Raw genomic sequence first — 16,608 nt, 5'->3', positions numbered from 1 at the left:
GAGGGACTCTGCTACCCGGAAAGGGATCTTCTCCTTTATTTGTCTTCAGGTTACTTTGTCACTAAATACACAAGACATCTCCGGAATGCACTGCAACCTCCCATGGAAGCTGAAGTAGGCTTCCACTCAGTGTGGTCTCTCTCTAACCTCCGCCGAGGTCTCTTAAAGAGAGTGAAGATGTCCCTCTCCTTCACCTTCCAGGGTTTTCCTAGCAGGCTTTCCTGCTCCCCTTCCTGTCTCTACCTGATCACTTCCTCTCATCAGGGTTAACTTTAGCTTTTCTTGGAATGCCCCCCACTCAGATTATCTCCCAATAGATCAAGTCACACCCCGATGCACACTAATGCGCTCTTACGCCTTCCCTAGAGACCCATTCATAGGGTTTCATTCATAGGTTTGTTCCGCTTTCCTGCCTCGATAGTTGGAAGAGGCACTCAGACCCCAGAGGAAACTAACAGCTGAAAACAAGATATAATTTTATTTATTTCTCAAGGGGGAGTCAGGTAACACAAGGTTGGTCCCCTAGCATGTCACCAGGGATCTGGGTGACCCAAGTCACCCATTCTACCTTCCTTTTGTATCATCTTAACACTTCCGCTCACAAGGGTCTTCCATGGTATAAGACAGCACCGTGTCTGTGTAGCCAGGACGAAGGGGAGGAACTTCCCTGGAAGTGCCTCCCAGGACACATTCATGTGACTTCCCAGAGACAAAGGAAGATAGGAAGCGGTATTTCTTTGTCACCTATGTACACTGTTGTCCTCAACAAAACTATCACTCTTTTTAAGAAAGAAGAGAAAATACTGGGCATGGGCTACCATACAGAATTCATATAAAACAGCCACTCCTCAAATTCAGTGGATTGAATGAAGTTCAGTTGAACAGCATAATAAAGCTGTAGGACATCTTTTTTAAGTACCTGCATGAACAGCCACATCACCCAAGTCACCCATTCAACCACCTGAGTCACCCATTCAACCACCCAAGTCACCCATTCAACCACCTGAGTCACCCATTCAACCACCCAAGTCACCCATTCAACCACTCAAGTCACCCATTCAACCACCCAAGTCACCCATTCAACCACCCAAGTCACCCATTCAACCACCCAAGTCACCCATTCAACCACCCAAGTCACCCATTCAACCACTCAAGTCACCCATTCAACCACCTGAGTCACCCATTCAACCACTCAAGTCACCCATTCAACCACTCAAGTCACCCATTCAACCACTCAAGTCACCCATTCAACCACTTAAGTCACCCATTCAACCACCCGAGTCACCCATTCAACCACCCAAGTCACCATTCAACCACCCAAGTCACCCATTCAACCATGCCTTCAGCCAAGGCTTTGTGCCTTCCAGACTTTTTGGAGTGCCAGAGACAAGTGTCTTGTGACTTGGTGAGAACAAGGCACGGGCCAGAGAGGGAAGAGCATGCACTATTCGGTAGAGAGGCACACAGTTAAGAGCCAGGTGACCAGCCACAACTAGACTCTGATTGTTTGCCTTCTGGAGCCTCCGATCTGGGACTGGAGATGAAAGACCAGCCTCACGGTTTGAGAAAGTAATTGATGAGGATCACCTGCAGTGACCCAGTGTGTGTCCAAGACCTGTGAACTACCAGACCCCAGTGTTCAAAGAGCAGTAACTTCTCAGACAGGAGAAGGTCAGCCACGGCCCTTTGGACATATGAAACTCCATTTCATTTTATCACTTAACTACTGTGGTTTAATGAGATAATTAATCAAGGGGTCCTGTGGAATTCATAAAGCGATTGTAAACTGGCAGTTAATCCACCACTTCAGGTAGTGTGAACTGGCTCTCCAGTGCACACCAGTCATCACTATGTATAAATTGCAAGTATGCTGGGCATGGCGACACACCCTTTAACCCTAGCACTCAGAGATAAACACAGGTGAATCTCTGTGAGCTTGAGGCTAAGCTGGTCTACATCACAAGTACCAGGACAGCCAGGGCCACATAGTGAGATCCTATCTCAGATAGATGATAGATAAGTAGATAGATAGTTAGATAGATAGATAGATAGATAGATAATAGGTAGATGATAGATAATAGAAAGGTAGATGATAGATAGATAGATAGATACATAGATAGATACATAGATACATAGATAGATACATAGATACATAGATGATAGATAATAGGTAGATGGTAGATGATAGATAGGTAGATGATAGATAGATAATAGATAGGTAGGTAGATAGATAATAGATATATAGACAGACAGACAGATAGGTAGATAGATGATAGGTAGGTAGGTAGGTAGGTAGATAGATAGATAGATAGATAGATAGATAGATAGATAGATAGATAAAGTACCAATTGACCCCAAGCTGATGTCTCAGGGACCCTGCATGGTGGCAGGCCTAGTCCAACTTTAAGAGTGCTCCTATTCACTGAAGTATTGCGTGTCAGAAATGAAATTCCATTCAGCTTCTCAATGTAAGCAACAGGGCAACTCTGATGGCATGTTGTCGTTCCTCTCGCTGCTGACTGACAGAAAGGCTTCAAAACATCTGGGCCCCTTCTGGGAGCCGTCCCCATTGGTAGAAGGATGCAGAGTGCCCCCGCAGCGTCCATATCTTGCGACCTGGCTTCCAGGGGCTGTCAACAGATTGCTTCTCATGTCTTTCCTGATTAACTTGCCCCACACTGAGCTCCTGGGGTCTTCATGAATGCCAATAACCGCCTTAGACTCAGAACTCGAATTTCCTTCTTAGGACTCCCTAAGACTTTGGTGTCATCCCTAGACCTTGACAGATGCTGGCTGTGAGGCAAACACTGGGTGTTAGGGTGGGAAATCTTGGGGGATTACTGCCTACCATGGATATTCTCTGAAATGCCACTACATCATCCCATACTTACATGCATAATTAATTTTCACTTAAGTACTCCCTCATAAGGAATTGAAACATTTTTGTTTACACACTATTCTTGTTTAATTATTGCTTAGATATGCAGAACAATATCACTCTCTAGCACTTCCATGGTAGTTCCATAATTTGTCTCTATTATTTATCATACAATTTGAAAGATGATACTGGTTATTAATACTAAACAAAATATTGAATATGAGTTATGAGTATTAAACAGTCTTTGGAACATACAGCCATAAGACCTAGAACAATCATTTAATTTTGTATTACTCTGCTATGTGAGCTGAGGGGCCTAGACACATAATAATAATATTTATTCAACTCTGGGCAGCTTATAAGGACTTATCACAATCATTTAATTTTGTCTGCCAAAAGATCTTTAAGGCTCTGTAATAATGTCAAATCCTATGATCCCATGATTTCAGTTCCACGGGACCCAGCAGTTCCAAGCACAAGATGCCGTGGCTGTTGTCATCCATATCAGAGGGACACCCCACTAGATCTGGAGGCGCAGTGGAGCCCTGGGAGGGGAGCCTAGCGTATTATTCATCTCTGTGCCCCCAACGCATAGCTCTTTGCTTGCCAAGAGAGCTATGATTAAAACTGTTTGGTGTTAGGGGACTAACCTCATGCGGGGAGAAGGATGGAGAGGGATGTTCACTTTGCACGCTTCCAGGGACCCAGCTGGCTTTGCGGCTTTCCTCATGGCTGTGACAAGTATCTCCAGAACAGGGTGGTGGTCACCTTCCTGGTTTTGCTCTTTATTGTCAAACAAGCAACCAACCACCTAGAATCCTGGTGACATTTTCAAAATGTCACCCAAACCAGTCCTGAACCTCCACGTTTAACCTAGCCATGTGGAATATTTTCCCCGCTATTAAGTTACCTCTCTCCCCTTGGGGTGGGGAATTTATGTTTTTCTTTTTTTTTCTTTTTAAATGATCAAATTTGATTTATTAAAAGTTCACTTCACAGTTCAGAACTTAATCAGCAAGGCAGAGGCTAGAGGTTTTAATCTGTCATTAGTGAAACTCTACCGCCCAGTCATCCCCCCCCCCCCCCCCCCCCGCAAAGGATTACTAGGGATATTTAACCCAACTGCCCCATCCATATTGGGTGTCGGATAAGCACTTCTGAGTGTCCTCTAGCTTGCCCCTCCTTCGGGCACTTCACTGGCTCATCCAGGGTCTGCTTTTCCCTGCCTCCTGCTCTGTATGTGCACAGTTTGCTTGCTTTGGAGAACAGGGCAAAAGCAACAGGAATAGATTAGTGTCTCCAATCAGGGAAGCTCTTGCCTCAGAAGCTTTGGGACAGGCTGTCTGTGGAGTCCTGCCAGATGCCCACCTCCTCTACCGTCAGCCCCTCCTGACTTAAGAAAGCGTTGGCCAGCTAGCTGGTCCTGGGTGCCCCTCAAGCCTCGCTCATAGCCAGAACCCCCACGAATCCTTTGTTTCAAGTCAGGACCTGTGTCATTTAAGTTAAGTACTGATGTCTCCTGAGAAAGACTTCCCTTAAAGCCTGTGCCTTCTCAAACTCCCTTTGTGGCCTTGGGAGGAGAGCCCGGGGTGAACAAAACCAGTCTCACTGGAGGCAGAACTGAGAAAGAAGGCCTCAGGCCCAGGCCTGTGAAATCCAGTTTTCTCCACATCTGCTCTTTCTCTGTAGCTATTGTTGAACATACGTGTATATGCAGGTATGTAATGTGTAATAGATCTCCATTCTAAGCTAAGCAAAAGGAAAGGAGGATTTCTTAGCCCTGGCCTAGGAGGGCGGCGAGGCTGAGGGCAGAGCCCTGTGAGGAGATCCGGGAACTGCAGGCGGCCCGCTTTGACCCGAGGTCCTGCATGCTCAGTTCCCAGGCACATTTCCTCACAGCACCTCAAAGACTTGCCAGTGTCTTGACAGAGGACCTTGTTCTGGGGAGCATCCGGGAACGCTCGAAATGCGAAGAGCGTGTTTGTGAACAGCAAGGCTGACAGTGAGTCAGGGAGAGAGATGCAGACTCTTAGGGGGGGAAAGGTCGGGTTTTTATTACTCGCCACAGCGGATGCAGAACCAGTAAAGTGTGGGTCCCACATGGTACACGTTCAGTGAACACAGCATGAGTGGGAGGCACTAAATGTGTGTGTGTGCGTGTGTGTGCGTGTGTGTGTGTCTGTGTGTGTGTGTGTGTGTGTCTGTGTGTGCGTGTGTGTGTCTGTGTGTGTGTGTGTGTGTGTCTGTGTGTGCGTGCGTGTGTGTTTTGTACAGTTTTTAAAAATAGAGATTTTTCTTGTGATGATGGGGACTCCGCTCTCAAGAATGAAGTTTCTCCGTGACTCTGCACCTATGCAGATAGATAGCATTTGTCATGCATGTGAGTATGCAGGAGTTTGTGCTTCTTTCAAAGACACCCTATCTAGAAGCTCTACAAAAGGGCATGGATTTGGGGTTGGAGAGATGACTCAGCAGTTACGAGCACTTACTGCTCTTGCAGAGGACCCGGGTTCGGTTCCCAACACCCACGTGGTAGCTCACCACCATCTGTGACTCCAGTTTTAAGGGGGTCTGACATCTTCTGTGAACTCCACGGGCAGCAGAAACACATGCAGGCAAACACTCATGTGCATAAACTGACAGAAATTCCAAAAACAAACTTCAGAAAGGTATAAGTGTGAGCACCAGATTGGTGAACATATACACGGTTTGAAAATACGCATTTGGAGTGACGTCAACACTTCTGAGAGTGCTGGTGAACCCAAAGAGCCTGAGCATCGTCCTTCATACGCATTTGGAGTGATGTCAACACTTCTGAGAGTGCTGGTGAACCCAAAGAGCCTGAACATCGTCCTTCCATATTTGGTCATTTGTTAAAGAGCTTGCACAGAACACACTTGGGAGTCTGGTGTTGCAAAATGCCAACACAGAACGAAGGTTCTGGCAAGTCATGACACATATAAAACACTGAAGGGTGTTAGCAGACATCTAAGGCACAGAGGTGGTGTCGCAGATGGTCAGAGAGGAAAGGAATGAGTCAACAGGGTGGGGGGGTTGGGAGGGTGGGGGGCAGGGAGGTGGGGGGTGGGGGAATGGGGGGATGTCTTTAGAGGATGCGCTAGCTTGGCAAAGGTGAGAGGTCCCTGAGTGCAGACCAGGTGGGAAGTGTATGCTTAAGTTGGTAGGTGGCAGGGTTAGCCTCCACTTCGAAGCCCAGAAGGCAGACAACTCCACCTGTACAGCCATCAGAGCCTTCGTGGTGAGCGGCAGAGTGGCAGACTCTCTGTGGTCGCGGTGCACAGGCTCTGTGATGCCTGCCCAGCCTGAGCAACAGCAGCCATCCCCCTGGCTCAGTAGCTCTTTAAGCACCCAGCTTGCACAGCTGTGGTAAACAAAGCTCCCCCCTCAGAAGCCACTTCCTCCGCTGCGTGACGCCGCGTGCCACTGTGCCCATAGGAGATGCCACTCGCCGTTCTTGATCTGTAATGCTCCAGTGCGGCGAAGGGTAAGAAAAAGAAAAGACTTTGTGTGACTCTCCAAACAAACATGAAAAGCGGAAGTCGGTCTGATGACAGAACTGGGAATTCAAATGGGGGACCAGGGCCAAGAAGGGTGAAGGAAGACGCCCCACGCGGCTGGAAGGACACAGACAGAGGGGCCGGAGAGGGAGATGACACGTGTGATCTGAAGTCTACCGCCACAGGCGACGGCCTGAAGGACTGTGGTTATGTGGATTAGGGAGGGTAGAAGAAAAGCTACAGTGGTGAGGTTGGGTGACAGAAGACAGCGGGCGCAGTGTTGGGGAAGGAAGAAATGTCACAGCAATATCATTTTTCTTTCTTTCTGGAAAGATTAGCCTGGTGCACTTGGAGCATGGGAAAGGAGGACAGTTCTGGGAGACCCCGTCACATAGGCTGGGGCTAAAGGGGCTAAAGGGGGGAGGAGGTGGCGGACAAAAGCAAGGGTTTCCCGAGTGATGACGAGGATGGAAGGGACGCAACCAGTAAAGCAACTGACAGGAAGAAGAGGGCTGGACCCAGGGCGGAAGCCACGGTGAGGACATCACCAAGGAAAGGGAGTCGGGCACTTTGGGAATATCTTTCCTTTATTTGTGTCACCAACATTGTCATGGGACAGTGTCATGCATTTCCCACCAATGCCCTCCCTCCTTTGAATCCCCTCCCCTGTCCTTCTGAAACCCTCCTTAGTCCCTTTGAGCAGTGGGGGTTTCAACCTGTGGATCGTGACCCCTTTGGAGGCTGAATGACCCTTTCACGGGGTTCTCCTAAATCGATCCTAAATATCAGACGTTTACCAACTCATAACAGTAGCAAAGTTAAAGTTAGGGAACACCAACAAAAAAGATTCTATGGTTGAGGGCTTTCCCACCACAACATGAAGAACTGCGTTAAAGGGTGGCAGAGGTAGAGAGGTTGAGAACCAGGGCCTTTCGGGGTTGCTTGAATAATCAAGAAATGAGTGTTCTGTTCAGCTAACAAAGGGAGACAGCAGACTGGAATCCAAGGGCAAGGCAGGCGTGGAGGGAGGGCGGTGACTGGCAGTCACTCCGTGGGCACAGACTCAGTAACAGGGGCCCAAGAGGTAACCCCAGCTCCACCACAAATAGTTGCATCGAGCAGATAATTAAATGAACAAAGAAACACAACCAAGTTGGCTTTCCTTAGAGGAAGGAGCACCCTCAGACGGGCGAAACCTCAGGCCCTGCCACATGAAGGCTGAACCAAGACCAAGAGCCGGCACCAGAACCGTTGCAGGGATGTCTGGATGGGAAGATTTGACTCAGCAGCCGTTGACAGTGCTGACATTTGAGAAAGGCATTCAGAAACCCAGTGGGAGGAGAGGAGAGGCTGGGTCCTGGGGCTGAGGAGTGAGGATTTTGTGGTGAAAGGTGGGGGCCACTGTGGTAAGGGCATGTGGCCGGGAGGTGTACGTCTCATTGTGAGTGCTCACGGGTAACTAGAAGAGAAGCCATTCCCTTTACTTGATGATTGTGATGGGGTGTGAATTCCAGACACATCCATGCAGAAGCAGCTTTCCCCAGCTCTACCGGTTACATTAGCTGGCATAGGCCTGGAAGGAGACAACAGCTTCTTATCCCAACAGATGTTTTTTCCAGTACCAGGAATTGAACCAAGGATTCTGCATGTGCTAGGTGAGCACTCTACACAGAGCCATGTCCCCGGCCATGTAGATTTATTTCATTTGGAATGTGAGAGCCAGGCCGGCCACAATCTTTGTCCTAGAAGAAGCATTCCTAGCAGGCTGATAAAGTAAGGCAGAATCTGGCCACAGACTTCCTGTGCTCAGGCACACGGATGTTAGCCAGTTGGGGACAGTGGGTGTCATCTCTGCTTACTTCTCAGAGGGTTACATGGTCTGAGTCCAGTTTGCCCTGGTTCTTGCGGTATTGGGTTGTGTTACTGTTCAATAAGGCATCGATTGAGCAACCCTAGCAGGGAGAGCAGGACCACACAGAATTCTAGAGCTCACTGACCGCCCAGTCTAAGTGAACCACTGAGCTCTAGAGTCAAGGAGAGACCCTGTCTCGAAAGAAAAGGTGGAGAAAGACTGGGGGTTGGGGGAGACATCTGATATCAACTCTGGTCCCATACACACCCAAATGCACTTGTACATTTGCCCCTACACACACACAGAGACACATGTGTGTGCACATGCGCACACATAGACACACATGCATGCACACACATGCACACACAGACACGCATGTGTGCACACACATGCACACACAGACACGCATGTGTGCACACACATGCACACACGCGCACACACAGAGACACGCATGCATACACGCACACGTACACACACGTACATGAAATTATTCCCTCAACTCTTTCCCTCATTGTACTCCATTAGCACATAAAACAGGGAGAGAACATTTGCGGGAAGACAAAGCAGATAGCCAGTAAATGCTCCATTTAGGCAAATCTCTACCACAGCTGCGACCACCCAGTCCCTGCGAGCAACCATGAAGTGAAAGGTGTGTAGCCCAATCACTTTTATGCAATCTACTTGGCAAAGTTTCTGGCTTTGTGAGACCTTTCTGCCGGTGTCCAGGTAAATGGACACACAACTTTTACTCAGGCACAATAGAGCAAGCTCCAAGATCCCAAAGGCACACTCTTGTAAACCCCTTCACGGGTGAGAAATGTTGACAAAAGTATCGAGGACAGCCGTCTAGTCTCCCTGAGCCAATACCAAGGCTCAGCCCTTATGTAATGTCTCTTGTTTTGAATGAAATGGCTGTGATGTGTTAGCAGCCTCCTTCTTCAGGGTAACAACTGGAAAACTGGAAACCCATGTGATGTACTATGCCAAGCAGATTGTAAATATCTCCTTTCCTTCCTTCCTTCCTTCCTTCCTTCCTTCTTTCCTTCCTTCCTTCCTTCCTAAATCTTGGCTTCAGTTTGCATGTGTTGGAACAGACCTCAGGTCCACAGTGTGGTTCTTGTTTGTCGGCTGGCTGGGGTACATCTGGGTACGCAACATCTGGTAAATACAGCAAAGAAATCAAGGGGGAAATACTCCTCAGAACAGATCCATTTCTGTTTTTAGTTCCTGGGCACTTTTTTGTATTTTTCCACACAGTGTGGAAAAAAAAAAAAAAGGAAAAGAAAAGAAAAAACATGGTCATAAAACGGAGGATCGGTGGGGCAGTGTGAGATTCCGTTTATATTCGCTAAAACATTTGTGGTTGTTTCCTTCAGAAATGGATCTTGGTGACATGATTGATTGTTCCCTGTGGACCTTTTCCATTTATGCTTTCCATATATTTCAGCTACTGGGAGATATACAACGTGCTCATACAGGCAGAGGGACATGTACAGAAAGCCAGGATAACTCCCAGGCTGCTCAGGAGGCTGCAGGGAGGTCATGCTAATGACTCTGTGGGACTCCTGGGTTTACACTCACTGGGGACATCTGCTATAGGACACCAAACTTACTTCAGCCTGACCCAAGGCTCAGCCCACATACAGGCTCGCACTAGAGACAGATGAGCCCACATACAGGCTCGCACTAGAGACAGATGAGCCCACATACAGGCCCGCACTAGAGACAGAGGCTGTGCCCTTGCTGAATGCAGTACCATTGGGACTTGCTACGGGGTGCATACAGACTTGTGTAACAGAGGGCATCTGCTGTCACCGCACCAGCATGCCGGAGAGTCCATTAATCCTGCTAATTGTCCTCACTACTCCGTCTTGAAAATCCCTGTTTGCCTTCCCATGTGGGTGCAAAGGAGCTCTCGTCTTCAATTTGTCCGATCCCGGCATTTGATGCCATTTGTGTTCATCAGACTAATGGAGCTGTCAATTAAGCCCAATCCAGACTAGCTCTTAGCAATAATGGACACCTGGACCCGAACTTGGAGTAGAGTGGAGGAAGGTGTGCGCTCCTCCAAGCAGCTGGCGAGCGATTGTCAAGTGGCAATGAAACCTGCACCGCAGACCAATTACGTGAATGTACTTGTACGACTGCGTGCGCACAGTCTTACCAGGCTGAGTCATCAATGGGCAGATAAACATATAGATCACTTACATGTGAGCGAATTCGCATGTGACCAGAGGCACGGGGTGATGCCTCAGAAAACTGGATATAAATAATGTATGGATGATCATCTGTGCTGACTACAGAACGTATGCTGGAGCCTGTTCTCACGCTAGGATCCTATAAATATAGACGTTCACCCTGGGCAGGGCAGGGACCTCAGGGAATGATCTCTAAGCATCCCATTACCGGAATATCTCCGGCATTTGAATCTTACCAGTTCTTTCCTGGATTAGATGGGGGTGGCAGTAGAGTCTCCAGCTTGTAGCAGCAGCGGCTGCTTCCTCCATGGCCGCCAACCCCTCCTCCTCTTCGTCCTCCTCCTCCTCCTCCTTCTTGAGGCCTCACACCATATTTTGCATGGTTCAGAATGCCCTCCAAAAGGAAACCAACAGTCTAAGGAATTTTCTGCATTGCTGAGATGAAGAAAGCTTGCACGCTGTGACTCGCCGCCGCATGTGTCTCTCATTAAATAATCCTGCAGACTTAAAAAAAAAATAGAAAGAAAAAGCCTCGTCGTCTATAGCTAAACATCAAACAATCAAACTATTTTTAGCCTTGCGTAGTATTAAGAAATTAGATTCCACACATTCATCTTCTGTTATCTGGCTTTAGTGAAATGACCTCGATAAAGAAAGTGGGTAAACAGAACCGTGTCCTGCCGAGGGTATGGGCTGGCATTCGAGAGGGCTCTTTGGTAAGGGTTTCCATACAAGGGAAAGCAAGAAGCTTAAAAGGCTGGCTGGCAGGTGACGCCGGGAATCAAGGGAGATGCGCTTTGTTGCACCTCTGTGCAGATGCTTGCGCCCCGCAGTCAGACTCATGTTAGTTAAACCTCGCAGAAGCATAGGTGGGCAGTCTCCGGGGTCAGCTTGTTTTCCTCTGTGTGGTGTTGTGGGGTGCACTCTAAAGGGGTGCAGGAGGGGCAGAGGAGCTGAAACTTTGGGAGGACAGAAGCCTCACTTCAGACTGGCATCTGTAAACTTGCTTAAACATTGTAAGAGGTTCTTCTGGGTATAGGGTTTAGTTGATGGGAGATGTCATTCTGTAAATATGTTTCTCATACTGGTTAATGAATAAAACACTGTTGGCCAATAGGAAAGCAAGATAGGCGGAACTAGGAGACAAGGAGGAAAAAGGAAGTAGTAGGGAGGGGTCAGCATGGAGAGACTGGGGAGACCCCACTCCCCGGTAAGATAAAACCACGTGGAAATACATAAATTAATAGAAATGGGTTAATACTTAAGACAGAGCTAGCTGATAAGAAACAAGTAATGGACCAACAGCTTTATATCAAATACAGAGTGTGCGTTATTTGGGGCTGGCGGGAGGAAAAACCTTACTCCTTACATTTAGTGTCGTTTTCTTTTAACGTGTGTGCGTGTGTGTGTGTGCGCGTGTGTGTGTGTGTGTGTGTGTATGTGTGTGTGTGTGTGTGTGTGTGTGTGTATGTATGTGTTGAACGATCTCATCCGTGAGTTTGCTATGTAGGTAACAGTTAACTTCTGACCCTCTTGCCTCTAACCAGTACCAGGATTTTAGGGATCACCACTTTCGGTTTCTGAGATGCTGAGAATAAAGCACAGAGCCTCTTGTGTGTGTCAGCCCATCACTCCAGCCTTGACTGTTTACTCCTCCAGTGTGAGCTTTGCAGATGACAACGTCTTATCACACCAAGATGTTGGACAAAGCTGAATAGGCTCCGATTCCTGCTTGGTTCTCTTCCCATCACGCCATATTGATTTAGATCAATGTCTCATGGCCTAGTTCTCCCATGATCCCAAGTCAGTCCATCATTGAGTCTTTTTTCTTGTCTGGGACCCCCTGGAGACAGTAGAGTGTCTGAGCATAGAAACTGTCCTGATTCTGAGTGAAGCCTTTTTGGAAGAAACTTTGCTTGTTGCTATACTGGTCACATAACTGATGCTAGACAAGATGTGACTCTGTGTCCAGAACCTCAGAAGGCAGAGATTTGAAGGACGGCTCCCACCTCTTTGGTGCAGGGCTTCCCATAGTCCTCATGTGGTAGAAGGGGACCGGTATTTCCAGTTCCCTCTGCTGATGTTTTAATAGGATCAGGTCATCGCTCCTATGACAGCAAACATGGAATGAATTTATTTAATTTTAAGTTGAAAAGGGCAAATCTCTGTCTTGGGAAAACTAGAAACATAAATTAAAGGGTTCTGAGCCCAGTGGAAGAGACACCTACTAATTATCACTCTTTAAAGCTCCCGAAAAATCATTCTGCCTCCTTAGGAAAGCCGAGGTAGACCAGAAAACCCTTAAAACTCACTCTTTACAGGAGCAGAACTATTTAAGGTTCAGTGGGGCAGCTCACAGTGAGACCCCTGAAAATCCTGCACACTTCGTGTCCCTGGAACAAAAGGCCTTGTGTCTTCTTCCCTGACTTGGATTTAGGGCATATGGATACATCAAAGCGTTCACTGAAAACTCTTCATACTGTATCTTAAGGTGACCCTATGCATGCTTTTATTGTCCTTGCACACACAAGAATGTGGACATTGTCCTTTCAAAGACAACTGGCTTTTAAAGTCACAAGGATAATCATTCCTCATTATACCACTTACTCTTCTCTGCGTGTTTATGACTTGGCTTGAGAAATTCTGGATTTTGATGACGAATGTTAAACACGTTTAACTGGGACACTAAAGAGCTAATGAAGGCTTGCCACTTGGTAGACCGCAACCAATCCTTTACTAGTGGTCCAAGAATTCTGGGCTGGAACTTTTGTAGAAGCTGCCATTATTAATTTCCCTCATAAATCTTCACTGCCTCTACATTCTATTGACAGCCTCCATTCTACGAGGTTCTCAATAAATACCTTTGGGCACCCTTCCACAATTCAACCGCGTATTCCCTGGACGTGCAAAGCAGAAACGTTTGGCACTAACCATATGCCAGAAGAAGCTAACACTATTTTTTTTGACACTGTAAAAAATCCAGAAAACTTAATGAGGTTGAATGTTATGGTCTCCTCATTGCTTTAATTCAAAATAAAAGTGAATGCTAAAGAGAGAGGCGTGGCTTGGTTGAGTTACATAATCACTGAGCTAATCTGAAAGCTCTTCTCTTGGAAGAGGACTTTAAAAATAAATAAGTAAGTAAAACCTGGAAACAAAGTAATCCAAAGATCGTAGAACTTAAAATGTTCAAGAGTTTTCCAAAAACATCCCTGTAGAATTTGTTTCAGGTCCAGCATCCCTGTGCCATGTAGCTCTGTTTCAAAATGTTGTTGCCTTTGTAGCTCCATGCAGAGCCTCTGCCGAGCAAATGCTAAGACCCATCAGCCAACCCTCTTGTGACCAAGAGAATCCTTGGTGCCTTTGTCACAAAGCTGAACTCTTTGCTGCACATGGATGAACTCTGGGCCCAGATTCAGTTGGTGTAGGTGCTTAGGATGGAGACAGGAGCCGTCCATGTCTTTCCTGCTCCAACATGGCAGCTACACTTTAGTTTGGTGGGTACGCCCTGTCTTATGCATTTTCTACTGTGAAAGGGGTACCCTTGCTTGCTACATGTGTCACAGCAGGCATGACAATCTTCACCAGTAGGAGAAACCCACAGCCCAGTTCAGCTGTAGATAAAGCAACTGATGAGCAATTTAGAAGCAAACTGATGTTCTGCCTTCGGTAGGGGAATATTACTTGGGCATTACTTACTCATCTACACAGCTTCAAAAGCAAGGAAGTTTACCCACTGAACCCAAATAAGTGATAACTTATCTCATTTAATTGCTTGTTCTGTTATTATTTCTGTTTGTGTGTAATCAATTTATTTCATTTTTAATTAATTTTTAAACTAAAAACGATCTTATTTTATATTCCAATCCCAGTTCCCTCTCCCACATTTCCTCCCACTCCCCCCCACCATCTCCCCACCCCACTCCCCCATCCCCTCCTCAGAGAGGGTGAGGCCTCCCATGGGGGATCATCAAAGTCTGTCACATCATTTGGGACAGGACCAAGGCCCTCCCCCCTGTATCTAGGCTGAGAGAGTATCCCTCCATAGAGAATGGGCTCCCAAAAGCTAGTTCATGCATGAGGGTTAAATAATGGTCCCAGTGCCAGAGGCCCCACAGACTGTCCAAGCCCCCCAACTGACACCCACATTCAGGGGTCCTAGTTCAGTTTCCTGTTATTATTTCTATTTTATCATTCTATTCTCCAATTGACACCCACGTTCGGGGTCCTAGTTCTGTCTTCCCGTTATTATTTCTATTCTATTTCTATTTTTACTCTATCATTATTTCCCCATCATTGTGGGGATAATGACTTATGGAAACCCCACCACACAGTCCATTAGGGTTCCCTCACTAGTTCAAATCGCCATTGACTTATCTAAAACATCAAATGGCCATCTGAATTAGTCTTCTGATCTACTTATAAAGTTCATCTGTAAAACGTTTGTGAAGATGGCATTTAAAGCATAGAAAGTGTTGTCATAGGAACCGAATCTAGAAAAAAGAATCTAGAAAAAAGAGTGGCTCTGGCCAGTGGAGCTCATACGACATCCTTGGACCCATTGCTCTTTGCCGGATATGCGACCAGCATCAGGCTTCCCGAGGTGCTTGCCTGCCCGTCTCATTAAAGGTTATCATCAGGAGGCACTCTATGGGCAAAGACATAGTGAGATGTTATTATTAAATGCTAATATTGAGTGTACACACACACACACACACACACACACACACACACACACACACACACAAAGTGTTGAAAGGGGGTAGCTTTTGCTTTAGAGATTTTAATGAAGGGCTGTGTTCCCACCCTTATTTTTAAACAACGTCTGTTTAGCATTTTGACAGATGAGGCATTTGGCAGGTCAGAAGGATGCCCATGTATACGAAAGCATTCATTTCCAAAAATCAAAGAAAAGGAGAGTGAATGCAAAGCAGAGAGAAAATTAAGAAGAGATATAAACAGAACTGGTCTCTCTGGAGCCTGAGTGAACATGTCAGACTGAGAGAACTCAAGCTCAAGAGAGAAAAAACTGATCCCAACTTTTCCTTCTAATGAGAACTAATTTAGCCCTAAATTAGAAACAGGAGTCGTTGGGATAAATACTCAGTTCTGAGAGAGGATTTGCCGACTTTCTGTCTTGATAGAGATGAAAAGGAGACCAGGGCTTATTGCCCTAGAAACACAATTGATGTGAGACTGTTTCAAAATAAAGGCAAATAATAGGTCTTTTTTATCGTAGTACGATGAGCTTTTCACTATGCATATCATCTCTAAATCGTCTTATTAATTGATCCTACTCATCAAAACCCATGCTTTGGAAGCTATGACTGTCCCAGGCAGCACAGGGCTCTGCATATCTGCCATGCAGGCTGCCTGCAGGGTGAGGAGTCTCAGCAAGTGTGAGATGTTTGAGACAGGCAAGTAAAAGAGGTTCTAGCCCCTAATTTCTCTGAGACATGGGGCCCTGGCTAAACACCGTGAGCCAAACAGAATTCAAGTCTGAGGATAAAAACAGAAGTAAACCCTCGGAAAGTCAGGTGACTGAGCTAGCAAGGCATTTCTCTCTTCCTGCATCCAGGGTAGAGAGTATATTTTCCCTTTTATTTTTAAAATAGGCCTTTTTGTCACCTAATGTTCAGGCATGACTAAAGAAATTAATCTACACAGAGCCCATTTTTTTCCAGATGTGTCAAACTGAAGAGAATCATGCCTTCAGAGTATAGATAGGTTGACCTCAAGTCTAAGGTGAGCACAGAAAGGAGCCCCTGTGAGGTGTGCCCGGAGTGGTGAAATATGGAAACTAAACAATAAGAGAAATGAGAGGATTAAGTGGTTGCCATGATTTCAGAGACATCCCAGAGCCCGTGGCCCACAGAAGAATTCCAGTGCAACAATGGATTATTGTACCTTTATTTTTGGCCGGCAGCCACCATGTTACAATGGCACGTTACCAGGTCCATCTGTGTTTTTAAAATATTACAGTAACAACAACAACAATAAAGCCTAATTGTTTGAGTCTCAGGAAAAGACTGCATGAAAGAGAGAACAGAACGTTAGTCAGTCCGCAGAATAAATGATAACCTAGCCTTTGATTTCAGTGAGTCTTTATTAGGTGACGAAGATTAGATCCATGTGTGTGTGTGATGCAGCATGCCTCAGGCC

General features: G+C 46.5%; 1 protein-coding gene across 2 annotated transcripts in view; it reads left to right on the top strand.

Annotated features, from left to right (window-relative positions):
• The window catches only part of Runx1 (RUNX family transcription factor 1), a 215,808-nt gene that overhangs the window by 71,091 nt on the left and 128,109 nt on the right, over positions 1 to 16,608 (top strand). The window lies entirely within an intron of this gene.

The sequence above is a fragment of the Phodopus roborovskii genome, unplaced genomic scaffold, assembly GCF_943737965.1.
Source record: "Phodopus roborovskii unplaced genomic scaffold, PHOROB, whole genome shotgun sequence".
Classification (NCBI taxonomy): domain Eukaryota; kingdom Metazoa; phylum Chordata; class Mammalia; order Rodentia; family Cricetidae; genus Phodopus; species Phodopus roborovskii.
The sequence above is the reverse complement of the archived record's forward strand: the minus strand, read 5'-3'. Positions and strand labels throughout refer to the sequence as shown.